Genomic DNA, 20519 nt, shown 5'->3' on the forward strand with positions numbered 1-20519 from the left:
TCTTAGTTCCTTAGTTTCTTAGTTTCTTAGTTTCTTAGTTTCTTAGTTTCTTAGTTTCTTAGTTTCTTAGTTTCTTAGTTTGTCAGTTTGTCAGTTTCTTAGTTTCTTAGTTTCTTAGTTTCCTAGTTTCTTAGTTTCTTAGTTTCTTAGTTTCTTAGTTTCTTAGTTTCTTATTTTGTCAGTTTGTCAGTTTGTCAGTTTGTTCGATTCTCAGTTTCTCAGTTTCTTAGTTTCTTAGTTTCTTAGTTTCTTAGTTTCTTAATTTCTTAGTTTCTTAGTTTCTTAGTTTCTTAGTTTCTTAGTTTCTTAGTTTCTTAGTTTCTTAGTTTCTTAGTTTCTTAGTTTCCTAGTTTCTTAGTTTCTTAGTTTCTTAGTTTCTTAGTTCCTTAGTTTCTTAGTTTCTTAGTTTCTTAGTTTCTTAGTTTCTTAGTTTCTTAGTTTCTTAGTTTCTTAGTTTCTTAGTTTCTTAGTTTCTTGGTTTCTTAGTTTCTTAGTTTCTTAGTTTCTTAGTTTCTTAGTTTCTTAGTTTCTTAGTTTCTTAGTTTCTTAGTTTCTTAGTTTCCTAGTTTCCTAGTTTCTTAGTTTCCTAGTTTCTCAGTTTCTTAGTTTCTTAGTTTCTTAGTTTCTTAGTTTCTTAGTTTCTTAGTTTCTTAGTTTCTTAGTTTCTCAGTTTCTCAGTTTCTCAGTTTCTTAGTTTCTTAGTTTCTTAGTTTCTTAGTTTCTTAGTTTCTTAGTTTCTTAGTTTCTTAGTTTCTTAGTTTCTTAGTTTCTTAGTTTCTTAGTTTCTTAGTTTCTTAGTCTCTTAGTTTCTTAGTTTCTTAGTTTCTTAGTTTCTTAGTTTCTTAGTTTCCTAGTTTCTTAGTTTCTTAGTTTCTTAGTTTCTTAGTTCCTTAGTTTCTTAGTTTCTTAGTTTCTTAGTTTGTCAGTTTGTCAGTTTCTTAGTTTCTTAGTTTCTTAGTTTCTTAATTTGTCAGTTTGTCAGTTTGTCAGTTTGTTCGATTCTCAGTTTCTCAGTTTCTTAGTTTCTTAGTTTCTTAGTTTCTTAGTTTCTTAATTTCTTAGTTTCTTAGTTTCTTAGTTTCTTAGTTTCTTAGTTTCTTAGTTTCTTAGTTTCTTAGTTTCTTATTTTCTTAGTTTCTTAGTTTCCTAGTTTCTTAGTTTCCTAGTTTCTCAGTGTCTTAGTTTCTTAGTTTCTTAGTTTCTTAGTTTCTTAGTTTCCTAGTTTCTTAGTTTCTTAGTTTCTTAGTTCCTTAGTTTCTTAGTTTCTTAGTTTCTTAGTTTCTTAGTTTCTTAGTTTCTTAGTTTGTCAGTTTGTCAGTTTCTTAGTTTCTTAGTTTCTTAGTTTCTTAATTTGTCAGTTTGTCAGTTTGTCAGTTTGTTCGATTCTCAGTTTCTCAGTTTCTTAGTTTCTTAGTTTCTTAGTTTCTTAGTTTCTTAGTTTCCTAGTTTCTTAGTTTCTTAGTTTCTTAGTTTCTTAGTTTCTTAGTTTCTTAATTTGTCAGTTTGTCAGTTTCTCAGTTTGTTCGATTCTCAGTTTCTTAGTTTCTTAGTTTCTTAATTTGTCAGTTTGTCAGTTTGTCAGTCTGTTCGATTCTCAGTTTCTCAGTTTCTTAGTTTCTTAGTTTCTTAGTTTCTTAGTTTCTTAATTTCTTAGTTTCTTAGTTTCTTAGTTTCTTAGTTTCGTAGTTTCTTAGTTTCTTAGTTTCTTAGTTTCTTAGTTTCTTAGTTTCTTAGTTTCTTAGTTTCTTAGTTTCTTAGTTTCCTAGTTTCTTAGTTTCTTAGTTTCTTAGTTCCTTAGTTTCTTAGTTTCTTAGTTTCTTAGTTTCTTAGTTTCTTAGTTTCTTAGTTTGTCAGTTTGTCAGTTTGTTCGATTCTCAGTTTCTCAGTTTCTTAGTTTCTTAGTTTCTTAGTTTCTTAGTTTCTCAGTTTCTTAGTTTCTTAGTTTCTTAGTTTCTTAGTTTCTTAGTTTCTTAGTTTCTTAGTTTCTTAGTTTCTTAGTTTCTTAGTTTCTTAGTTTCTCAGTTTCTTAGTTTCTCAGTTTCTTAGTTTCTTAGTTTCTTAGTTTCTTAGTTTCTTAGTTTCTTAGTTTCTTAGTTTCTTAGTTTCTTAGTTTCTTAGTTTCTTAGTTTCTTAGTTTCTCAGTTTCTTAGTTTCTTAGTGTCTTAGTTTCTTAGTGTCTTAGTTTCTTAGTTTCTTAGTTTCTTAGTTTCTTAGTTTCTTAGTTTCTTACTTTCTTAGTTTCTTAGTTTCTTAGTTTCTTAGTTTCTTAGTTTCTTAGTTTCTTAGTTTCTTAGTTTCTTAGTTTCTTAGTTTCTTAGCTTCTTAGCTTCTTAGTTTCTTAGTTTCTTAGTTTCTTAGTTTCTTAGTTTCTTAGTTTCTTAGTTTCTTAGTTTCTTAGTTTCTTAGTTTCCTAGTTTCTTAGTTTCTTAGTTTCTTAGTTTCTTAGTTTCTCAGTTTCTTAGTTTCTCAGTTTCTCAGTTTCTTAGTTTCTCAGTTTCTCAGTTTCTTTGTTTCTTAGTTTCTTAGTTTCTTAGTTTCTTAGTTTCTTAGTTTCTTAGTTTCTTAGTTTCTTAGTTTCTTAGTTTCTTAGTTTCTTAGTTTCTTAGTTTCTTAGTTTCTCAGTTTCTCAGTTTCTTAGTTTCTTAGTTTCTTAGTTTCTTAGTTTCTTAGTTTCTTAGTTTCTTAGTTTCTTAGTTTCCTAGTTTCTTAGTTTCCTAGTTTCTCAGTTTCTCAGTTTCTTAGTTTCTTAGTTTCTTAGTTTCTCAGTTTCTCAGTTTCTCAGTTTCTCAGTTTCTTAGTTTCTTAGTTTCTTAGTTTCTTAGTTTCTTAGTTTCTTAGTTTCTTAGTTTCTTAGTTTCTTAGTTTCTTAGTTTCTTAGTTTCTTAGTTTCTTAGTTTCTTAGTTTCTTAGTCTCTTAGTTTCTTAGTTTCTTAGTTTCTTAGTTTCTTAGTTTCTTAGTTTCTTAGTTTCTTAGTTTCCTAGTTTCTTAGTTTCTTAGTTTCTTAGTTTCTTAGTTTCTTAGTTTCTTAGTTTGTCAGTTTCTTAGTTTCTTAGTTTCTTAGTTTCTTAATTTGTCAGTTTGTCAGTTTGTCAGTTTGTTCGAGTCTCAGTTTCTCAGTTTCTTAGTTTCTTAGTTTCTTAGTTTCTTAGTTTCTTAATTTCATAGTTTCTTAGTTTCTTAGTTTCTTAGTTTCTTAGTTTCTTAGTTTCTTAGTTTCTTAGTTTCTTAGTTTCTTAGTTTCTTAGTTTCTTAGTTTCTTAGTTTCTTAGTTTCTTAGTTTCTTAGTTTCTCAGTTTCTTAGTTTCTTAGTGTCATAGTTTCTTAGTTTCTTAGTTTCTTAGTTTCTTAGTTTCTTAGTTTCTTCGTTTCTTAGTTTCTTAGTTTCTTAGTTTCTTAGTTTCTTAGTTTCTTAGTTTCTTAGTTTCTTAGTTTCTTAGTTTCTTAGTTTCTTAGTTTCTTAGTTTCTTAGTTTCCTAGTTTCCTAGTTTCTTAGTTTCCTAGTTTCTCAGTTTCTTAGTTTCTTAGTTTCTTAGTTTCTTAGTTTCTTAGTTTCTCAGTTTCTTAGTTTCTTAGTTTCTTAGTTTCTTAGTTTCTTAGTTTCTTAGTTTCCTAGTTTCTTAGTTTCTTAGTTCCTTAGTTTCTTAGTTTCTTAGTTTCTTAGTTTCTTAGTTTCTTAGTTTCTTAGTTTGTCAGTTTGTCAGTTTCATAGTTTCTTAGTTTCTTAGTTTCTTAATTTGTCAGTTTGTCAGTTAGTCAGTTTGTTCGATTCTCAGTTTCTCAGTTTCTTAGTTTCTTAGTTTCTTAGTTTCTTAGTTTCTTAATTTCTTAGTTTCTTAGTTTCTTAGTTTCTTAGTTTCTTAGTTTCTTAGTCTCTTAGTTTCTTAGTTTCTTAGTTTCTTAGTTTCTTAGTTTCTTAGTTTCCTAGTTTCTTAGTTTCTTAGTTTCTTAGTTTCTTAGTTTCTTAGTATCTTAGTTTCTTAGTTTGTCAGTTTGTCAGTTTCTTAGTTTCTTAGTTTCTTAGTTTCTTAATTTGTCAGTTTGTCAGTTTGTCAGTTTGTTCGAGTCTCAGTTTCTCAGTTTCTTAGTTTCTTAGTTTCTTAGTTTCTTAGTTTCTTAGTTTCTTAGTATCTTAGTTTCTCAGTTTCTTACTTTCTTAGTGTCTTAGTTTCTTAGTTTCTTAGTTTCTTAGTTTCTTAGTTTCTTAGTTTCTTAGTATCTTAGTTTCTTAGTTTCTTAGTTTCTTAGTTTCTTAGTTTCTTAGTTTCTTAGTTTCTTAGTTTCTTAGTTTCTTAGTTTCTTAGTTTCTTAGTTTCTTAGTTTCTTAGTTTCTTAGCTTCTTAGCTTCTTAGTTTCTTAGTTTCTTAGTTTCCTAGTTTCTTAGTTTCTTAGTTTCTTAGTTTCTTAGTTTATTAGTTTCTTAGTTTCTTACTTTCTTAGTTTCTTAGTTTCTTAGTTTCTTAGTTTCTTAGTTTCTTAGTTTCTTAGTTTCTTAGTTTCTTAGTTTCTTAGTTTCTTAGTTTCTTAGTTTCTTAGTTTCTTAGTTTCCTAGTTTCTTAGTTTCCTAGTTTCTCAGTTTCTCAGTTTCTTAGTTTCTTAGTTTCTTAGTTTCTTAGTTTCTTAGTTTCTTAGTTTCTTAGTTTCTCAGTTTCTTAGTTTCTTAATTTGTCAGTTTGTCAGTTTGTCAGTTTGTTCGATTCTCAGTTTCTTAGTTTCTTAGTTTCTTAGTTTCTTAGTTTCTTAGTTTCTTAGTTTCTTAGTCTCTTAGTTTCTTAGTTTCTTAGTTTCTTAGTTTCTTAGTTTCTTAGTTTCCTAGTTTCTTAGTTTCTTAGTTTCTTAGTTCCTTAGTTTCTTAGTTTCTTAGTTTCTTAGTTTCTTAGTTTGTCAGTTTGTCAGTTTCTTAGTTTCTTAGTTTCTTAGTTTCTTAATTTGTCAGTTTGTCAGTTTGTCAGTTTGTTCGATTCTCAGTTTCTCAGTTTCTCAGTTTCTTAGTTTCTTAGTTTCTTAGTTTCTTAGTTTCTTAATTTCTTAGTTTCTTAGTTTCTTAGTTTCTTAGTTTCTTAGTTTCTTAGTTTCTTAGTTTCTTAGTTTCTTAGTTTCTTAGTTTCTTAGTTTCTTAGTTTCCTAGTTTCTTAGTTTCCTAGTTTCTCAGTTTCTTAGTTTCTTAGCTTCTTAGTTTCTTAGTTTCTTAGTTTCTTAGTTTCTTAGTTTCTCAGTTTCTTAGTTTCTTAGTTTCTTAGTTTCTTAGTTTCTTAGTTTCTTAGTTTCTTAGTTTCTTAGTTTCTTAGTTTCTTAGTTTCTTAGTTTCTTAGTTTCTTAGTTTCTTAGTTTCTTAGTTTCTTAGTCTCTTAGTTTCTTAGTTTCTTAGTTTCTTAGTTTCTTAGTTTCTTAGTTTCTTAGTTTCTTAGTTTCTTAGTTTCTTAGTTTCTTAGTTTCTTAGTTTCTTAGTTTCTTAGTTTCTTAGTTTCTTAGTTTCTTAGTTTCTTAGTTTCTTAGTTTCTTAGTTTCTCAGTTTCTTAGTTTCTTAGTTTGTCAGTTTTTTAGTTTCTTAGTTTCTTAGTTTCTTAGTTTCTTAGTTTCTTAGTTTCCTAGTTTCTTAATTGCCTAGTTTCTCAGTTTCTTAGTTTCTTAGTTTCTTAGTTTCCTAGTTTCTTAGTTTCTTAGTTTGTCAGTTTGTTCGTTTCTTAGTTTGTCAGTTTGTTCGTTCCTTAGTTTCTTAGTTTCTTAGTTTCTTAGTTTCTTAGTTTCTTAGTTTCTTAGTTTCTTAGTTTCTTAGTTTCTTAGTTTCTTAGTTTCTTAGTTTCTTAGTTTCTTAGTTTCTTAGTTTCTTAGTTTCTTAGTTTCTTAGTTTCTTAGTTTCTTAGTTTGTCAGTTTCTTAGTTTCTTAGTTTCTTAGTTTCTTAGATTCTTAGTTTCCTAGTTTCTTAATTTCCTAGTTTCTAAGTTTCTTAGTTTCTTAGTTTCTTAGTTTCTTAGGTTCTTAGTTTCTTAGTTTCTTAGTCTCTTAGTTTCTTAGTTTCTTAGTCTCTAAGTTTCTTAGTTTCTTAGTTTCTCAGTTTCCTAGTTTCTTAGTTTCTTAGTTTCTTAGTTTCTTAGATCCTTAGTTTCTTAGTTTCTTAGTTTCTTAGTTTGTCAGTTTGACAGTTTCTTAGTTTCTTAGTTTCTTAGTTTCTTAATTTGTCAGTTTGTCAGTTTGTCAGTTTGTTCGATTCTCAGTTTCTCAGTTTATTAGTTTCTTAGTTTCTTAGTTTCTTAGTTTCTTAGTTTGTTCGTTTCTTAGTTTCTTAGTTTCTTAGCTTCTTAGTTTCTTAGTTTCTTAGTTTCTTAGTTTCTTAGTTTCTTAGTTTCTTAGTTTGTCAGTTTGTTCGTTTCTTAGTTTGTTCGTTTCTTAGTTTCTTAGTTTCTTAGTTTCTTAGTTTCTTAGTTTCTTAGTTTCTTAGTTTCTTAGTTTCTTAGTTTCTTAGTTTCTTAGTTTCTTAGTTTCTTAGTTTCTTAGTTTCTTAGTTTCTTAGTTTCTTAGTTTCTTAGTTTCTTAGTTTCTTAGTTTCTTAGTTTCTTAGTTTCTTAGTTTCTTAGTTTCTTAGTTTGTCAGTTTCTTAGTTTCATAGTTTCTTAGTTTCTTAGTTTCTTAGTTTCTTAGTTTCTCAGTTTCTTAGTTTGTCAGTTTGTTCGTTTCTTAGTTTGTCAGTTTGTTCGTTTCTTAGTTTGTCAGTTTGTTCGTTTCTTAGTTTGTTCGTTTCTTAGTTTCTTAGTTTCTTAGTTTGTTAGTTTCTTAGTTTCTTAGTTTCTTAGTTTCTTAGTTTCTTAGTTTCTTAGTTTCTTAGTTTCTTAGTTTCTTAGTTTCTTAGTTTCTTAGTTTCTTAGTTTCTTAGTTTCTTAGTTTCTTAGTTTGTCAGTTTCTTAGTTTCTTAGTTTCTTAGTTTCTTAGTTTCTTAGTTTCTTAGTTTCTTAGTTTCTTAGTTTCTTAGTTTGTCAGTTTGTTCGTTTCTTAGTTTCTTAGTTTCTTAGTTTCTTAGTTCCTTAGTTTCTTAGTTTGTCAGTTTCTTAGTTTCTTAGTTTCTTAGTTTCTTAGTTTCTTAGTTTCTTAGTTTCTTAGTTTCTTAGTTTCTTAGTTTGTCAGTTTGTTCGTTTCTTAGTTTGACAGTTTGTTCGTTTCTTAGTTTGTCAGTTTGTTCGTTTCTTAGTTTGTTCGTTTCTTAGTTTCTTAGTTTCTTAGTTTCTTAGTTTCTTGGTTTCTTAGTTTCTTAGTTTCTTAGTTTGTCAGTTTCTTAGTTTCTTAGTTTCTTAGTTTCTTAGTTTCTTAGTTTCTTAGTTTCTTAGTTTCTTAGTTTCTTAGTTTCTTAGTTTCTTGGTTTCTTAGTTTCTTAGTTTGTCAGTTTGTTCGTTTCTTAGTTTGTCAGTTTGTTCGTTTCTTAGTTTGTCAGTTTGTTCGTTTCTTAGTTTGTTCGTTTCTTAGTTTCTTAGTTTGTTCGTTTCTTAGTTTCTTAGTTTCTTAGTTTCTTAGTTTCTTAGTTTCTTAGTTTCTTAGTATCTTAGTTTCTTATTTTCTTAGTTTCTTAGTTTCTTAGTTTCTTAGTTTCTTAGTTTCTTAGTTTCTTAGTTTCTTAGTTTCTTAGTTTCTTAGTTTCTTAGTTTCTTAGTTTCTTAGTTTCTTAGTTTCTTAGTTTCTTAGTTTCTTAGTTTCTTAGTTTCTTAGTTTCTTAGTTTCTTAGTTTCTTAGTTTCTTAGTTTCTTAGTTTCTTAGTTTCTTAGTTTCTTAGTTTCTTAGTTTCTTAGTTTCTTAGTTTCTTAGTTTCTTAGTTTCTTAGTTTCTTAGTTTCTTAGTTTCTTAGTTTCTTAGTTTCTTAGTTTCTTAGTTTCTTAGTTTCTTAGTTTCTTAGTTTCTTAGTTTCTTAGTTTGTCAGTTTCTTAGTTTCTTAGTTTCTTAGTTTCTTAGTTTCTTAGTTTCTTAGTTTCTTAGTTTCTTAGTTTCTCAGTTTCTTAGTTTGTCAGTTTGTTCGTTTCTTAGTTTGTCAGTTTGTTCGTTTCTTAGTTTGTCAGTTTGTTCGTTTCTTAGTTTGTTCGTTTCTTAGTTTCTTAGTTTCTTAGTTTGTTAGTTTCTTAGTTTCTTAGTTTCTTAGTTTCTTAGTTTCTTAGTTTCTTAGTTTCTTAGTTTCTTAGTTTCTTAGTTTCTTAGTTTCTTAGTTTCTTAGTTTCTTAGTTTCTTAATTTCTTAGTTTCTTAGTTTCTTAGTTTCTTAGTTTGTCAGTTTCTTAGTTTCTTAGTTTCTTAGTTTCTTAGTTTCTTAGTTTCTTAGTTTCTTAGTTTCTTAGTTTCTTAGTTTGTCAGTTTGTTCGTTTCTTAGTTTCTTAGTTTCTTAGTTTCTTAGTTCCTTAGTTTCTTAGTTTGTCAGTTTCTTAGTTTCTTAGTTTCTTAGTTTCTTAGTTTCTTAGTTTCTTAGTTTCTTAGTTTCTTAGTTTCTTAGTTTCTTAGTTTGTCAGTTTGTTCGTTTCTTAGTTTGACAGTTTGTTCGTTTCTTAGTTTGTCAGTTTGTTCGTTTCTTAGTTTGTTCGTTTCTTAGTTTCTTAGTTTCTTAGTTTCTTAGTTTCTTGGTTTCTTAGTTTCTTAGTTTCTTAGTTTCTTAGTTTCTTAGTTTCTTAGTTTCTTAGTTTCTTAGTTTCTTAGTTTCTTAGTTTCTTAGTTTCTTAGTTTCTTGGTTTCTTAGTTTCTTAGTTTGTCAGTTTGTTCGTTTCTTAGTTTGTCAGTTTGTTCGTTTCTTAGTTTGTCAGTTTGTTCGTTTCTTAGTTTGTTCGTTTCTTAGTTTCTTAGTTTCTTAGTTTCTTAGTTTCTTAGTTTCTTAGTTTCTTAGTTTCTTAGTTTCTTAGTTTCTTAGTTTCTTATTTTCTTAGTTTCTTAGTTTCTTAGTTTCTTAGTTTCTTAGTTTCTTAGTTTCTTAGTTTCTTAGTTTCTTAGTTTCTTAGTTTCTTAGTTTCTTAGTTTCTTAGTTTCTTAGTTTCTTAGTTTCTTAGTTTCTTAGTTTCTTAGTTTCTTAGTTTCTTAGTTTCTTAGTTTCTTAGTTTCTTAGTTTCTTAGTTTCTTAGTTTCTTAGTTTCTTAGTTTCTTAGTTTCTTAGTTTCTTAGTTTCTTAGTTTCTTAGTTTCTTAGTTTCTTAGTTTCTTAGTTTCTTAGTTTCTTAGTTTCTTAGTTTCTTAGTTTCTTAGTTTCTTAGTTTCTTAGTTTCTTAGTTTCTTAGTTTCTTAGTTTCTTAGTTTCTTAGTTTCTTAGTTTCTTAGTTTCTTAGTTTCTTAGTTTCTTAGTTTGTCAGTTTCTTAGTTTCTTAGTTTCTTAGTTTCTTAGTTTCTTAGTTTCTTAGTTTCTTAGTTTCGTAGTTTCTTAGTTTCTTAGTTTCTTAGTTTCTTAGTTTCTTAGTTTCTTAGTTTCTTAGTTTCTTAGTTTCTTAGTTTCTTAGTTTCTTAGTTTCTTAGTTTCTTAGTTTCTTAGTTTCTTAGTTTCTTAGTTTCTTAGTTTCTTAGTTTCTTAGTTTCTTAGTTTCTTAGTTTCTTAGTTTCTTAGTTTCTTAGTTTCTTAGTTTCTTAGTTTCTTAGTTTCTTAGTTTCTTAGTTTCTTAGTTTCTTAGTTTCTTAGTTTCTTAGTTTCTTAGTTTCTTAGTTTCTTAGTTTCTTAGTTTCTTAGTTTCTTAGTTTCTTAGTTTCTTAGTTTCTTAGTTTCTTAGTTTCTTAGTTTCTTAGTTTCTTAGTTTGTCAGTTTTTTAGTTTCTTAGTTTCTTAGTTTCTTAGTTTCTTAGTTTCTTAGTTTCCTAGTTTCTTAATTTCCTAGTTTCTCAGTTTCTTAGTTTCTTAGTTTCTCAGTTTCTTAGTTTCCTAGTTTCTTAGTTTCTTAGTTTGTCAGTTTGTTCGTTTCTTAGTTTGTCAGTTTGTTCGTTTCTTAGTTTGTCAGTTTGTTCGTTCCTTAGTTTCTTAGTTTCTTAGTTTCTTAGTTTCTTAGTTTCTTAGTTTCTTAGTTTCTTAGTTTCTTAGTTTGTCAGTTTCTTAGTTTCTTAGTTTCTTAGTTTCTTAGTTTCTTAGTTTCTTAGTTTCTTAGTTTCTTAGTTTCCTAGTTTCTTAATTTCCTAGTTTCTAAGTTCCTTAGTTTCTTAGTTTCTTAGTTTCTTAGTTTCTTAGTCTCTTAGTTTCTTAGTCTCTAAGTTTCTTAGTTTCTTAGTTTCTTAGTTTCCTAGTTTCTTAGTTTCTTAGTTTCTTAGTTTCTTAGATCCTTAGTTTCTTAGTTTCTTAGTTTCTTAGTTTCTTAGTTTCTTAGTTTCTTAGTTTGTCAGTTTCTTAGTTTCTTAGTTTCTTAGCTTCTTAGTTTCTTAGTTTCTTAGTTTCATAGTTTCATAGTTTCTTAGTTTCTTAGTTTCTTAGTTTCTTAGTTTCTTAGTTTCTTAGTTTTTTAGTTTCATAGTTTCTTAGTTTCTTAGTTTCTTAGTTTCTTAGTTTCTTAGTTTCTTAGTTTCTTAGTTTCATAGTTTCTTAGTTTCTTAGTTTCTTAGTTTCTTAGTTTCTTAGTTTCTTAGTTTCTGAGTTTCTTTGTTTCTTAGTTTCTTAGTTTCTTAGTTTCTTAGTTTCTTAGTTTCTTAGTTTCTTAGTTTCTTAGTTTCATAGTTTCTTAGTTTCTTAGTTTCTTAGTTTCTTAGTTTCTTAGTTTGTCAGTTTCTTAGTTTCTTAGTTTCTTAGTTTCTTAGTTTCTTAGTTTCTTGGTTTCTTAGTTTCTTAGTTTCTTAGTTTCTTAGTTTCTTAGTTTCTTAGTTTGTCAGTTTCTTAGTTTCTTAGTTTCTTAGTTTCTTAGTTTCTTAGTTTCTTAGTTTCTTAGTTTCTTAGTTTCTTATTTTCTTAGTTTCTAAGTTTCTTAGTTTCTTAGTTTCTTAGTTTCTTAGTTTGTCAGTTTGTCAGTTTGTTCGTTTCTTAGTTTCTTAGTTTCTTAGTTTCTTAGTTTCTTAATTTCTTAATTTCTTAATTTCTTAGTTTCTTAGTTTCTTAGTTTCTTAGTTTCTTAGTTTCTTAGTTTCTTAGTTTCTTAGTTTCTTAGTTTCTTAGTTTCTTAGTTTCTTAGTTTCTTAGTTTCTTAGTTTCTTAGTTTCTTAGCTTCTTAGTTTCTTAGTTTCTTAGTTTCATAGTTTCATAGTTTCTTAGTTTCTTAGTTTCTTAGTTTCTTAGTTTCTTAGTTTCCTAGTTTCTTAGTTTCTTAGTTTGTCAGTTTGTTCGTTTCTTAGTTTGTCAGTTTGTTCGTTCCTTAGTTTCTTAGTTTCTTAGTTTCTTAGTTTCTTAGTTTCTTAGTTTCTTAGTTTCTTAGTTTCTTAGTTTCTTAATTTCTTAGTTTCTTAGTTTCTTAGTTTCTTAGTTTCTTAGTTTCTTAGTTTCTTAGTTTCTTAGTTTCTTAGTTTCTTAGTTTCTTAGTTTGTCAGTTTCTTAGTTTCTTAGTTTCTTAGTTTCTTAGTTTCTTAGTTTCTTAGTTTCCTAGTTTCCTAGTTTCTTAATTTCCTAGTTTCTAAGTTTCTTAGTTTCTTAGTTTCTTAGTTTCTTAGGTTCTTAGTTTCTTAGTTTCTTAGTCTCTTAGTTTCTTAGTTTCTTAGTTTCTTAGTTTCTTAGATTCTTAGTTTCTTAGTTCCTTAGTTTCTTAGTTTCTTAGTTTCTTAGTTTCTTAGTTTCTTAGTTTCTTAGTTTCTTAGTTTCATAGTTTCTTAGTTTCTTAGTTTCTTAGTTTCTTAGTTTCTTAGTTTCTTAGTTTCTTAGTTTCTTAGTTTCTTAGTTTCTTAGTTTCTTAGTTTCTTAGTTTCTTAGTTTCTTAGTTTCTTAGTTTCTTAGTTTCTCAGTTTCTTAGTTTGTCAGTTTGTTCGTTTCTTAGTTTGTCAGTTTGTTCGTTTCTTAGTTTGTCAGTTTGTTCGTTTCTTAGTTTGTTCGTTTCTTAGTTTCTTAGTTTGTTCGTTTCTTAGTTTGTCAGTTTGTTCGTTTCTTAGTTTGTTCGTTTCTTAGTTTCTTAGTTTCTTAGTTTCTTAGTTTCTTAGTTTCTTAGTTTCTTAGTTTCTTAGTTTCTTAGTTTCTTAGTTTCTTAGTTTCTTAGTTTCTTAGTTTCTTAGTTTCTTAGTTTCTTAGTTTCTTAGTTTCTTAGTTTCTTAGTTTCTTAGTTTCTTAGTTTCTTAGTTTCTTAGTTTCTTAGTTTCTTAGTTTCTTAGTTTCTTAGTTTGTCAGTTTCTTTGTTTCTTAGTTTCTTAGTTTCTTAGTTTCTTAGTTTCTTAGTTTCTTAGTTTCTTAGTTTCTTAGTTTCTTAGTTTCTTAGTTTCTTAGTTTCTTAGTTTCTTAGTTTCTTAGTTTCTTAGTTTCTTAGTTTGTCAGTTTGTTCGTTTCTTAGTTTCTTAGTTTCTTAGTTTCTTAGTTTCTTAGTTTCTTAGTTTCTTAGTTTCTTAGTTTCTTAGTTTCTTAGTTTCTTAGTTTCTTAGTTTGTCAGTTTGTTCGTTTCTTAGTTTGTCAGTTTGTTCGTTTCTTAGTTTGTCAGTTTGTTCGTTTCATAGTTTGTTCGTTTCTTTGTTTCTTAGTTTCTTAGTTTCTTAGTTTCTTAGTTTCTTAGTTTCTTAGTTTCTTAGTTTCTTAGTTTCTTAGTTTCTTAGTTTCTTAGTTTCTTAGTTTCTTAGTTTCTTAGTTTCTTAGTTTCTTAGTTTCTTAGTTTCTTAGTTTCTTAGTTTCTTAGTTTCTTAGTTTCTTAGTTTCTTAGTTTCTTAGTTTCTTAGTTTCTTAGTTTCTTAGTTTGTCAGTTTCTTTGTTTCTTAGTTTCTTAGTTTCTTAGTTTCTTAGTTTCTTAGTTTCTTAGTTTCTTAGTTTCTTAGTTTCTTAGTTTCTTAGTTTCTTAGTTTCTTAGTTTCTTAGTTTCTTAGTTTCTTAGTTTCTTAGTTTGTCAGTTTGTTCGTTTCTTAGTTTCTTAGTTTCTTAGTTTCTTAGTTTCTTAGTTTCTTAGTTTCTTAGTTTCTTAGTTTCTTAGTTTCTTAGTTTCTTAGTTTCTTAGTTTCTTAGTTTCTTAGTTTCTTAGTTTCTTAGTTTCTTAGTTTCTTAGTTTCTTAGTTTCTTAGTTTCTTAGTTTCTTAGTTTCTTAGTTTCTTAGTTTCTTAGTTTCTTAGTTTCTTAGTTTCTTAGTTTCTTAGTTTCTTAGTTTCTTAGTTTCTTAGTTTCTTAGTTTCTTAGTTTCTTAGTTTCTTAGTTTCTTAGTTTCTTAGTTTCTTAGTTTCTTAGTTTCTTAGTTTCTTAGTTTCTTAGTTTGTCAGTTTCTTAGTTTCTTAGTTTCTTAGTTTCTTAGTTTCTTAGTTTCTTAGTTTCTTAGTTTCCTAGTTTCTTAATTTCCTAGTTTCTAAGTTCCTTAGTTTCTTAGTTTCTTAGTTTCTTAGTTTCTTAGTTTCTTAGTCTCTTAGTTTCTTAGTCTCTAAGTTTCTTAGTTTCTTAGTTTCTTAGTTTCCTAGTTTCTTAGTTTCTTAGTTTCTTAGTTTCTTAGATCCTTAGTTTCTTAGTTTCTTAGTTTCTTAGTTTCTTAGTTTCTTAGTTTCTTAGTTTCTTAGTTTGTCAGTTTCTTAGTTTCTTAGTTTCTTAGCTTCTTAGCTTCTTAGTTTCTTAGTTTCATAGTTTCATAGTTTCTTAGTTTCTTAGTTTCTTAGTTTCTTAGTTTCTTAGTTTCTTTGTTTCTTAGTTTCATAGTTTCTTAGTTTCTTAGTTTCTTAGTTTCTTAGTTTCTTAGTTTCTTAGTTTCATAGTTTCTTAGTTTCATAGTTTCTTAGTTTCTTAGTTTCTTAGTTTCTTAGTTTCTTAGTTTCTTAGTTTCTTAGTTTCTTAGTTTCTGAGTTTCTTTGTTTCTTAGTTTCTTAGTTTCTTAGTTTCTTAGTTTCTTAGTTTCTTAGTTACTTAGTTTCTTAGTTTCTTAGTTTCTTAGTTTCTTAGTTTCTTAGTTTCTTAGTTTCTTAGTTTCTTAGTTTGTCAGTTTCTTAGTTTCTTAGTTTCTTAGTTTCTTAGTTTCTTAGTTTCTTAGTTTCTTAGTTTCTTAGTTTCTTAGTTTCTTAGTTTCTTAGTTTCTTAGTTTCTTAGTTTCTTAGTTTCTTAATTTCTTAGTTTCTTAGTTTCTTAGTTTCTTAGTTTCTTAGTTTCTTAGTTTCTTAGTTTCTTAGTTTCTTAGTTTCTTAGTTTCTTAGTTTCTTAGTTTCTTAGTTTGTCAGTTTCTTAGTTTCTTAGTTTCTTAGTTTCTTAGTTTCTTAGTTTCTTAGTTTCTTAGTTTCTTAGTTTCTTATTTTCTTAGTTTCTAAGTTTCTTAGTTTCTTAGTTTCTTAGTTTCTTAGTTTGTCAGTCTGTCAGTTTGTTCGTTTCTTAGTTTCTTAGTTTCTTAGTTTCTTAGTTTCTTAATTTCTTAATTTCTTAATTTCTTAGTTTCTTAGTTTCTTAGTTTCTTAGTTTCTTAGTTTCTTAGTTTCTTAGTTTCTTAGTTTCTTAGTTTCTTAGTTTCTTAGTTTCTTAGTTTCTTAGTTTCTTAGTTTCTTAGTTTCTTATTTTCTTAGCTTCTTAGTTTCTTAGTTTCTTAGTTTCATAGTTTCATAGTTTCTTAGTTTCTTAGTTTCTTAGTTTCTTAGTTTCTTAGTTTCTTAGTTTCTTAGTTTCTTAGTTTCATAGTTTCTTAGTTTCTTAGTTTCTTAGTTTCTTAGTTTCTTAGTTTCTTAGTTTCTTAGTTTCATTGTTTCTTAGTTTCTTAGTTTCTTAGTTTCTTAGTTTCTTAGTTTCTTAGTTTCTGAGTTTCTTTGTTTCTTAGTTTCTTAGTTTCTTAGTTTCTTAGTTTCTTAGTTTCTTAGTTTCTTAGTTTCTTAGTTTCTTAGTTTCTTAGTTTCTTAGTTTCTTAGTTTCTTAGTTTCTTAGTTTCTTAGTTTCTTAATTTCTTAGTTTCTTAGTTTCTTAGTTTCTTAGTTTCTTAGTTTCTTAGTTTCTTAGTTTCTTAGTTTCTTAGTTTCTTAGTTTCTTAGTTTCTTAGTTTCTTAGTTTCTTAGTTTCTTAGTTTCTTAGTTTCTTAGTTTCTTAGTTTCTTAGTTTCTTAGTTTCTTAGTTTCTTAGTTTCCTAGTTTCTTAATTTCCTAGTTTCTAAGTTCCTTAGTTTCTTAGTTTCTTAGTTTCTTAGTTTCTTAGTTTCTTAGTCTCTTAGTTTCTTAGTCTCTAAGTTTCTTAGTTTCTTAGTTTCTTAGTTTCCTAGTTTCTTAGTTTCTTAGTTTCTTAGTTTCTTAGATCCTTAGTTTCTTAGTTTCTTAGTTTCTTAGTTTCTTAGTTTCTTAGTTTGTCAGTTTGTTCGTTTCTTAGTTTGTCAGTTTGTTCGTTTCTTAGTTTCTCAGTTTCTCAGTTTCTCAGTTTCTCAGTTTCTCAGTTTCTCAGTTTCTCAGTATCTCAGTTTCTCAGTATCTCAGTTTCTCAGTTTCTCAGTTTCTCAGTTTCTCAGTTTCTCAGTTTCTCAGTTTCTCAGTTTCTCAGTTTCTCAGTTTCTCAGTTTCTCAGTTTCTCAGTTTCTCGGTTTCTCAGTTTCCTAGTTTCTTAGTTTCTTAGTTTCTTAGCTTTTTAATTTCTTAGTTTCTTAGTTTCTTAGTTTCTTAGTTTCTTAGTTTCTTAGTTTCTTAGTTTCTTAGTTTCTTAGTTTCTTAGTTTCTTAGTTTCTTAGTTTCTTAGTTTCTTAGTTTCTTAGTTTCTTAGTTTCTTAGTTTCTTAGTTTCTTAGTTTCTTAGTTTGTCAGTTTGTTCGTTTCTTAGTTTGTCAGTTTGTTCGTTTCTTAGTTTGTCAGTTTCTTAGTTTCTTAGTTTCTTAGTTTCTTAGTTTCTTAGTTTCTTAGTTTCTGAGTTTCTTAGTTTCTTAGTTTCTTAGTTTCTTAGTTTCTTAGTTTCTTAGTTTCTTAGTTTCTTAATTTCTTAGTTTCTTAGTTTCTTAGTTTCTTAGTTTCTTAGTTTCTTAGTTTCTTAGTTTCTTAGTTTCTTAGTTTCTTAGTTTGTCAGTTTCTTAGTTTCTTAGTTTCTTAGTTTCTTAGTTTCTTAGTTTCTTAGTTTCTTAGTTTCTTAGTTTCTTATTTTCTTAGTTTCTAAGTTTCTTAGTTTCTTAGTTTCTTAGTTTCTTAGTTTGTCAGTCTGTCAGTTTGTTCGTTTCTTAGTTTCTTAGTTTCTTAGTTTCTTAGTTTCTTAATTTCTTAATTTCTTAATTTCTTAGTTTCTTAGTTTCTTAGTTTCTTAGTTTCTTAGTTTCTTAGTTTCTTAGTTTCTTAGTTTCTTAGTTTCTTAGTTTCTTAGTTTCTTAGTTTCTTAGTTTCTTAGTTTCTTAGTTTCTTATTTTCTTAGCTTCTTAGTTTCTTAGTTTCTTAGTTTCATAGTTTCATAGTTTCTTAGTTTCTTAGTTTCTTAGTTTCTTAGTTTCTTAGTTTCTTAGTTTCTTAGTTTCTTAGTTTCATAGTTTCTTAGTTTCTTAGTTTCTTAGTTTCTTAGTTTCTTAGTTTCTTAGTTTCTTAGTTTCATAGTTTCTTAGTTTCTTAGTTTCTTAGTTTCTTAGTTTCTTAGTTTCTTAGTTTCTGAGTTTCTTTGTTTCTTAGTTTCTTAGTTTCTTAGTTTCTTAGTATCTTAGTTTCTTAGTTTCTTAGTTTCTTAGTTTCTTAGTTTCTTAGTTTCTTAGTTTCTTAGTTTCTTAGTTTCTTAGTTTCTTAGTTTCTTAGTTTCTTAGTTTCTTAGTTTCTTAGTTTCTTAGTTTCTTAGTTTCTTAGTTTCTTAGTTTCTTAGTTTCTTAGTTTCTTAGTTTCTTAGTTTCTTAGTTTCTTAGTTTCTTAGTTTCTTAGTTTCTTAGTTTCTTAGTTTCTTAGTTTCTTAGTTTCTTAGTTTCTTAGTTTCTTAGTTTCTTAGTTTCTTAGTTTCTGAGTTTCTTAGTTTCTTAGTTTCTTTGTTTCTTAGTTTCTTAGTTTCTTAGTTTCTTAGTTTCTTAGTTTCTTAGTTTCTTAGTTTCTTAGTTTCTTATTTTTTTAGTTTCTTAGTTTCTTGGTTTCTTAGTTTGTCAGTTTGTCAGTTTGTTGGTTTCTTAGTTTCTTAGTTTCTTAGTTTGTCAGTTTGTCAATTTGTCAGTTTGTCAATTTGTCAGTTTGTTCGTTTCTTAGTTTCTTAGTTTCTTAGTTTCTAATTTTCTTAGTTTCTCAGTTTCTCAGTTTCTCAGTTTCTCAGTTTCTCAGTTTCTCAGTTTCTCAGTTTCTCAGTATCTCAGTTTCTCAGTATCTCAGTTTCTCAGTTTCTCAGTTTCTCAGTTTCTCAGTTTCTCAGTTTCTCAGTTTCTCAGTTTCTCAGTTTCTCAGTTTCTCAGTTTCTCAGTTTCTCAGTTTCTCGGTTTCTCAGTTTCCTAGTTTCTTAGTTTCTTAGTTTCTTAGCTTTTTAATTTCTTAGTTTCTTAGTTTCTTAGTTTCTTAGTTTCTTAGTTTCTTAGTTTCTTAGTTTCTTAGTTTCTTAGTTTCTTAGTTTCTTAGTTTCTTAGTTTCTTAGTTTCTTAGTTTCTTAGTTTCTTAGTTTCTTAGTTTCTTAGTTTCTTAGTTTGTCAGTTTGTTCGTTTCTTAGTTTGTCAGTTTGTTCGTTTCTTAGTTTGTCAGTTTGTTCGTTTCTTAGTTTGTTCGTTTCTTAGTTTCTTAGTTTCTTAGTTTCTTAGTTTCTTAGTTTCTTAGTTTCTTAGTTTCTTAGTTTCTTAGTTTCTTAGTTTCTTAGTTTCTTAGTTTCTTAGTTTCTTAGTTTCTTAGTTTCTTAGTTTCTTAGTTTCTTAGTTTCTTAGTTTCTTAGTTTTTTAGTTTCTTAGTTTCTTAGTTTCTTAGTTTCTTAGTTTCTTAGTTTCTTAGTTTCTTAGTTTCTTAGTTTCTTAGTTTCTTAGTTTCTTAGTTTCTTAGTTTCTTAGTTTCTTAGTTTCTTAGTTTCTTAGTTTCTTAGTTTCTTAGTTTCTTAGTTTCTTAGTTTCTTAGTTTCTTAGTTTCTTAGTTTCTTAGTTTCTTAGTTTCTTAGTTTCTTAGTTTCTTAGTTTCTTAGTTTCTTAGTTTCTTAGTTTCTTAGTTTCTTAGTTTCTTAGTTTCTTAGTTTCTTAGTTTCTTAGTTTCTTAGTTTCTTAGTTTCTTAGTTTGTCAGTTTTTTAGTTTCTTAGTTTCTTAGTTTCTTAGTTTCTTAGTTTCTTAGTTTCCTAGTTTCTTAATTTCCTAGTTTCTTAATTTCCTAGTTTCTCAGTTTCTTAGTTTCTTAGTTTCCTAGTTTCTTAGTTTCTTAGTTTGTCAGTTTGTTCGTTTCTTAGTTTGTCAGTTTGTTCGTTCCTTAGTGTCTTAGTTTCTTAGTTTCTTAGTTTCTTAGTTTCTTAGTTTCTTAGTTTCTTAGTTTCTTAGTTTCTTAGTTTCTTAGTTTCTTAGTTTCTTAGTTTCTTAGTTTCTTAGTTTCTTAGTTTCTTAGTTTCTTAGTTTCTTAGTTTCTTAGTTTCTTAGTTTCTTAGTTTCTTAGTTTCTTAGTTTCTTAGTTTCTTAGTTTCTTAGTTTCTTAGTTTCTTAGTTTCTTAGTTTCTTAGTTTCTGAGTTTCTTAGTTTGTCAGTTTCTTAGTTTCTTAGTTTCTTAGTTTCTTAGTTTCTTAGTTTCTTAGTTTCTTAGTTTCCTAGTTTCTTAATTTCCTAGTTTCTAAGTTCCTTAGTTTCTTAGTTTCTTAGTTTCTTAGTTTCTTAGTTTCTTAGTCTCTTAGTTTCTTAGTCTCTAAGTTTCTTAGTTTCTTAGTTTCTTAGTTTCCTAGTTTCTTAGTTTCTTAGTTTCTTAGTTTCTTAGATCCTTAGTTTCTTAGTTTCTTAGTTTCTTAGTTTCTTAGTTTCTTAGTTTCTTAGTTTCTTAGTTTGTCAGTTTCTTAGTTTCTTAGTTTCTTAGCTTCTTAGCTTCTTAGTTTCTTAGTTTCTTAGTTTCTTAGTTTCTTAGTTTCTTAGTTTCTTAGTTTCTTAGTTTCTTAGTTTCTTTGTTTCTTAGTTTCATAGTTTCTTAGTTTCTTAGTTTCTTAGTTTCTTAGTTTCTTAGTTTCTTAGTTTCATAGTTTCTTAGTTTCATAGTTTCTTAGTTTCTTAGTTTCTTAGTTTCTTAGTTTCTTAGTTTCTTAGTTTCTTAGTTTCTGAGTTTCTTTGTTTCTTAGTTTCTTAGTTTCTTAGTTTCTTAGTTTCTTAGTTTCTTAGTTTCTTAGTTTGTCAGTTTTTTAGTTTCTTAGTTTCTTAGTTTCTTAGTTTCTTAGTTTCTTAGTTTCCTAGTTTCTTAATTTCCTAGTTTCTCAGTTTCTTAGTTTCTTAGTTTCTTAGTTTCTTAGTTTCTTAGTTTCTTAGTTTCTTAGTTTCTTAGTTTCTTAGTTTCTTAGTTTCTTAGTTTCTTAGTTTCTTAATTTCTTAGTTTCTTAGTTTCTTAGTTTCTTAGTTTCTTAGTTTCTTAGTTTCTTAGTTTCTTAGTTTCTTAGTTTCTTAGTTTGTCAGTTTCTTAGTTTCTTAGTTTCTTAGTTTCTTAGTTTCTTAGTTTCTTAGTTTCTTAGTTTCTTAGTTTCTTATTTTCTTAGTTTCTAAGTTTCTTAGTTTCTTAGTTTCTTAGTTTCTTAGTTTGTCAGTCTGTCAGTTTGTTCGTTTCTTAGTTTCTTAGTTTCTTAGTTTCTTAGTTTCTTAATTTCTTAATTTCTTAATTTCTTAGTTTCTTAGTTTCTTAGTTTCTTAGTTTCTTAGTTTCTTAGTTTCTTAGTTTCTTAGTTTCTTAGTTTCTTAGTTTCTTAGTTTCTTAGTTTCTTAGTTTCTTAGTTTCTTATTTTCTTAGCTTCTTAGTTTCTTAGTTTCTTAGTTTCATAGTTTCATAGTTTCTTAGTTTCTTAGTTTCTTAGTTTCTTAGTTTCTTAGTTTCTTAGTTTCTTAGTTTCTTAGTTTCATAGTTTCTTAGTTTCTTAGTTTCTTAGTTTCTTAGTTTCTTAGTTTCTTAGTTTCTTAGTTTCATAGTTTCTTAGTTTCTTAGTTTCTTAGTTTCTTAGTTTCTTAGTTTCTTAGTTTCTGAGTTTCTTTGTTTCTTAGTTTCTTAGTTTCTTAGTTTCTTAGTATCTTAGTTTCTTAGTTTCTTAGTTTCTTAGTTTCTTAGTTTCTTAGTTTCTTAGTTTCTTAGTTTCTTAGTTTCTTAGTTTCTTAGTTTCTTAGTTTCTTAGTTTCTTAGTTTCTTAGTTTCTTAGTTTCTTAGTTTCTTAGTTTCTTAGTTTCTTAGTTTCTTAGTTTCTTAGTTTCTTAGTTTCTTAGTTTCTTAGTTTCTTAGTTTCTTAGTTTCTTAGTTTCTTAGTTTCTTAGTTTCTTAGTTTCTTAGTTTCTTAGTTTCTGAGTTTCTTAGTTTCTTAGTTTCTTTGTTTCTTAGTTTCTTAGTTTCTTAGTTTCTTAGTTTCTTAGTTTCTTAGTTTCTTAGTTTCTTATTTTTTTAGTTTCTTAGTTTCTTGGTTTCTTAGTTTGTCAGTTTGTCAGT

The sequence above is a fragment of the Megalopta genalis genome, chromosome 19, assembly GCF_051020955.1.
Source record: "Megalopta genalis isolate 19385.01 chromosome 19, iyMegGena1_principal, whole genome shotgun sequence".
Lineage (NCBI taxonomy): Eukaryota > Metazoa > Arthropoda > Insecta > Hymenoptera > Halictidae > Megalopta > Megalopta genalis.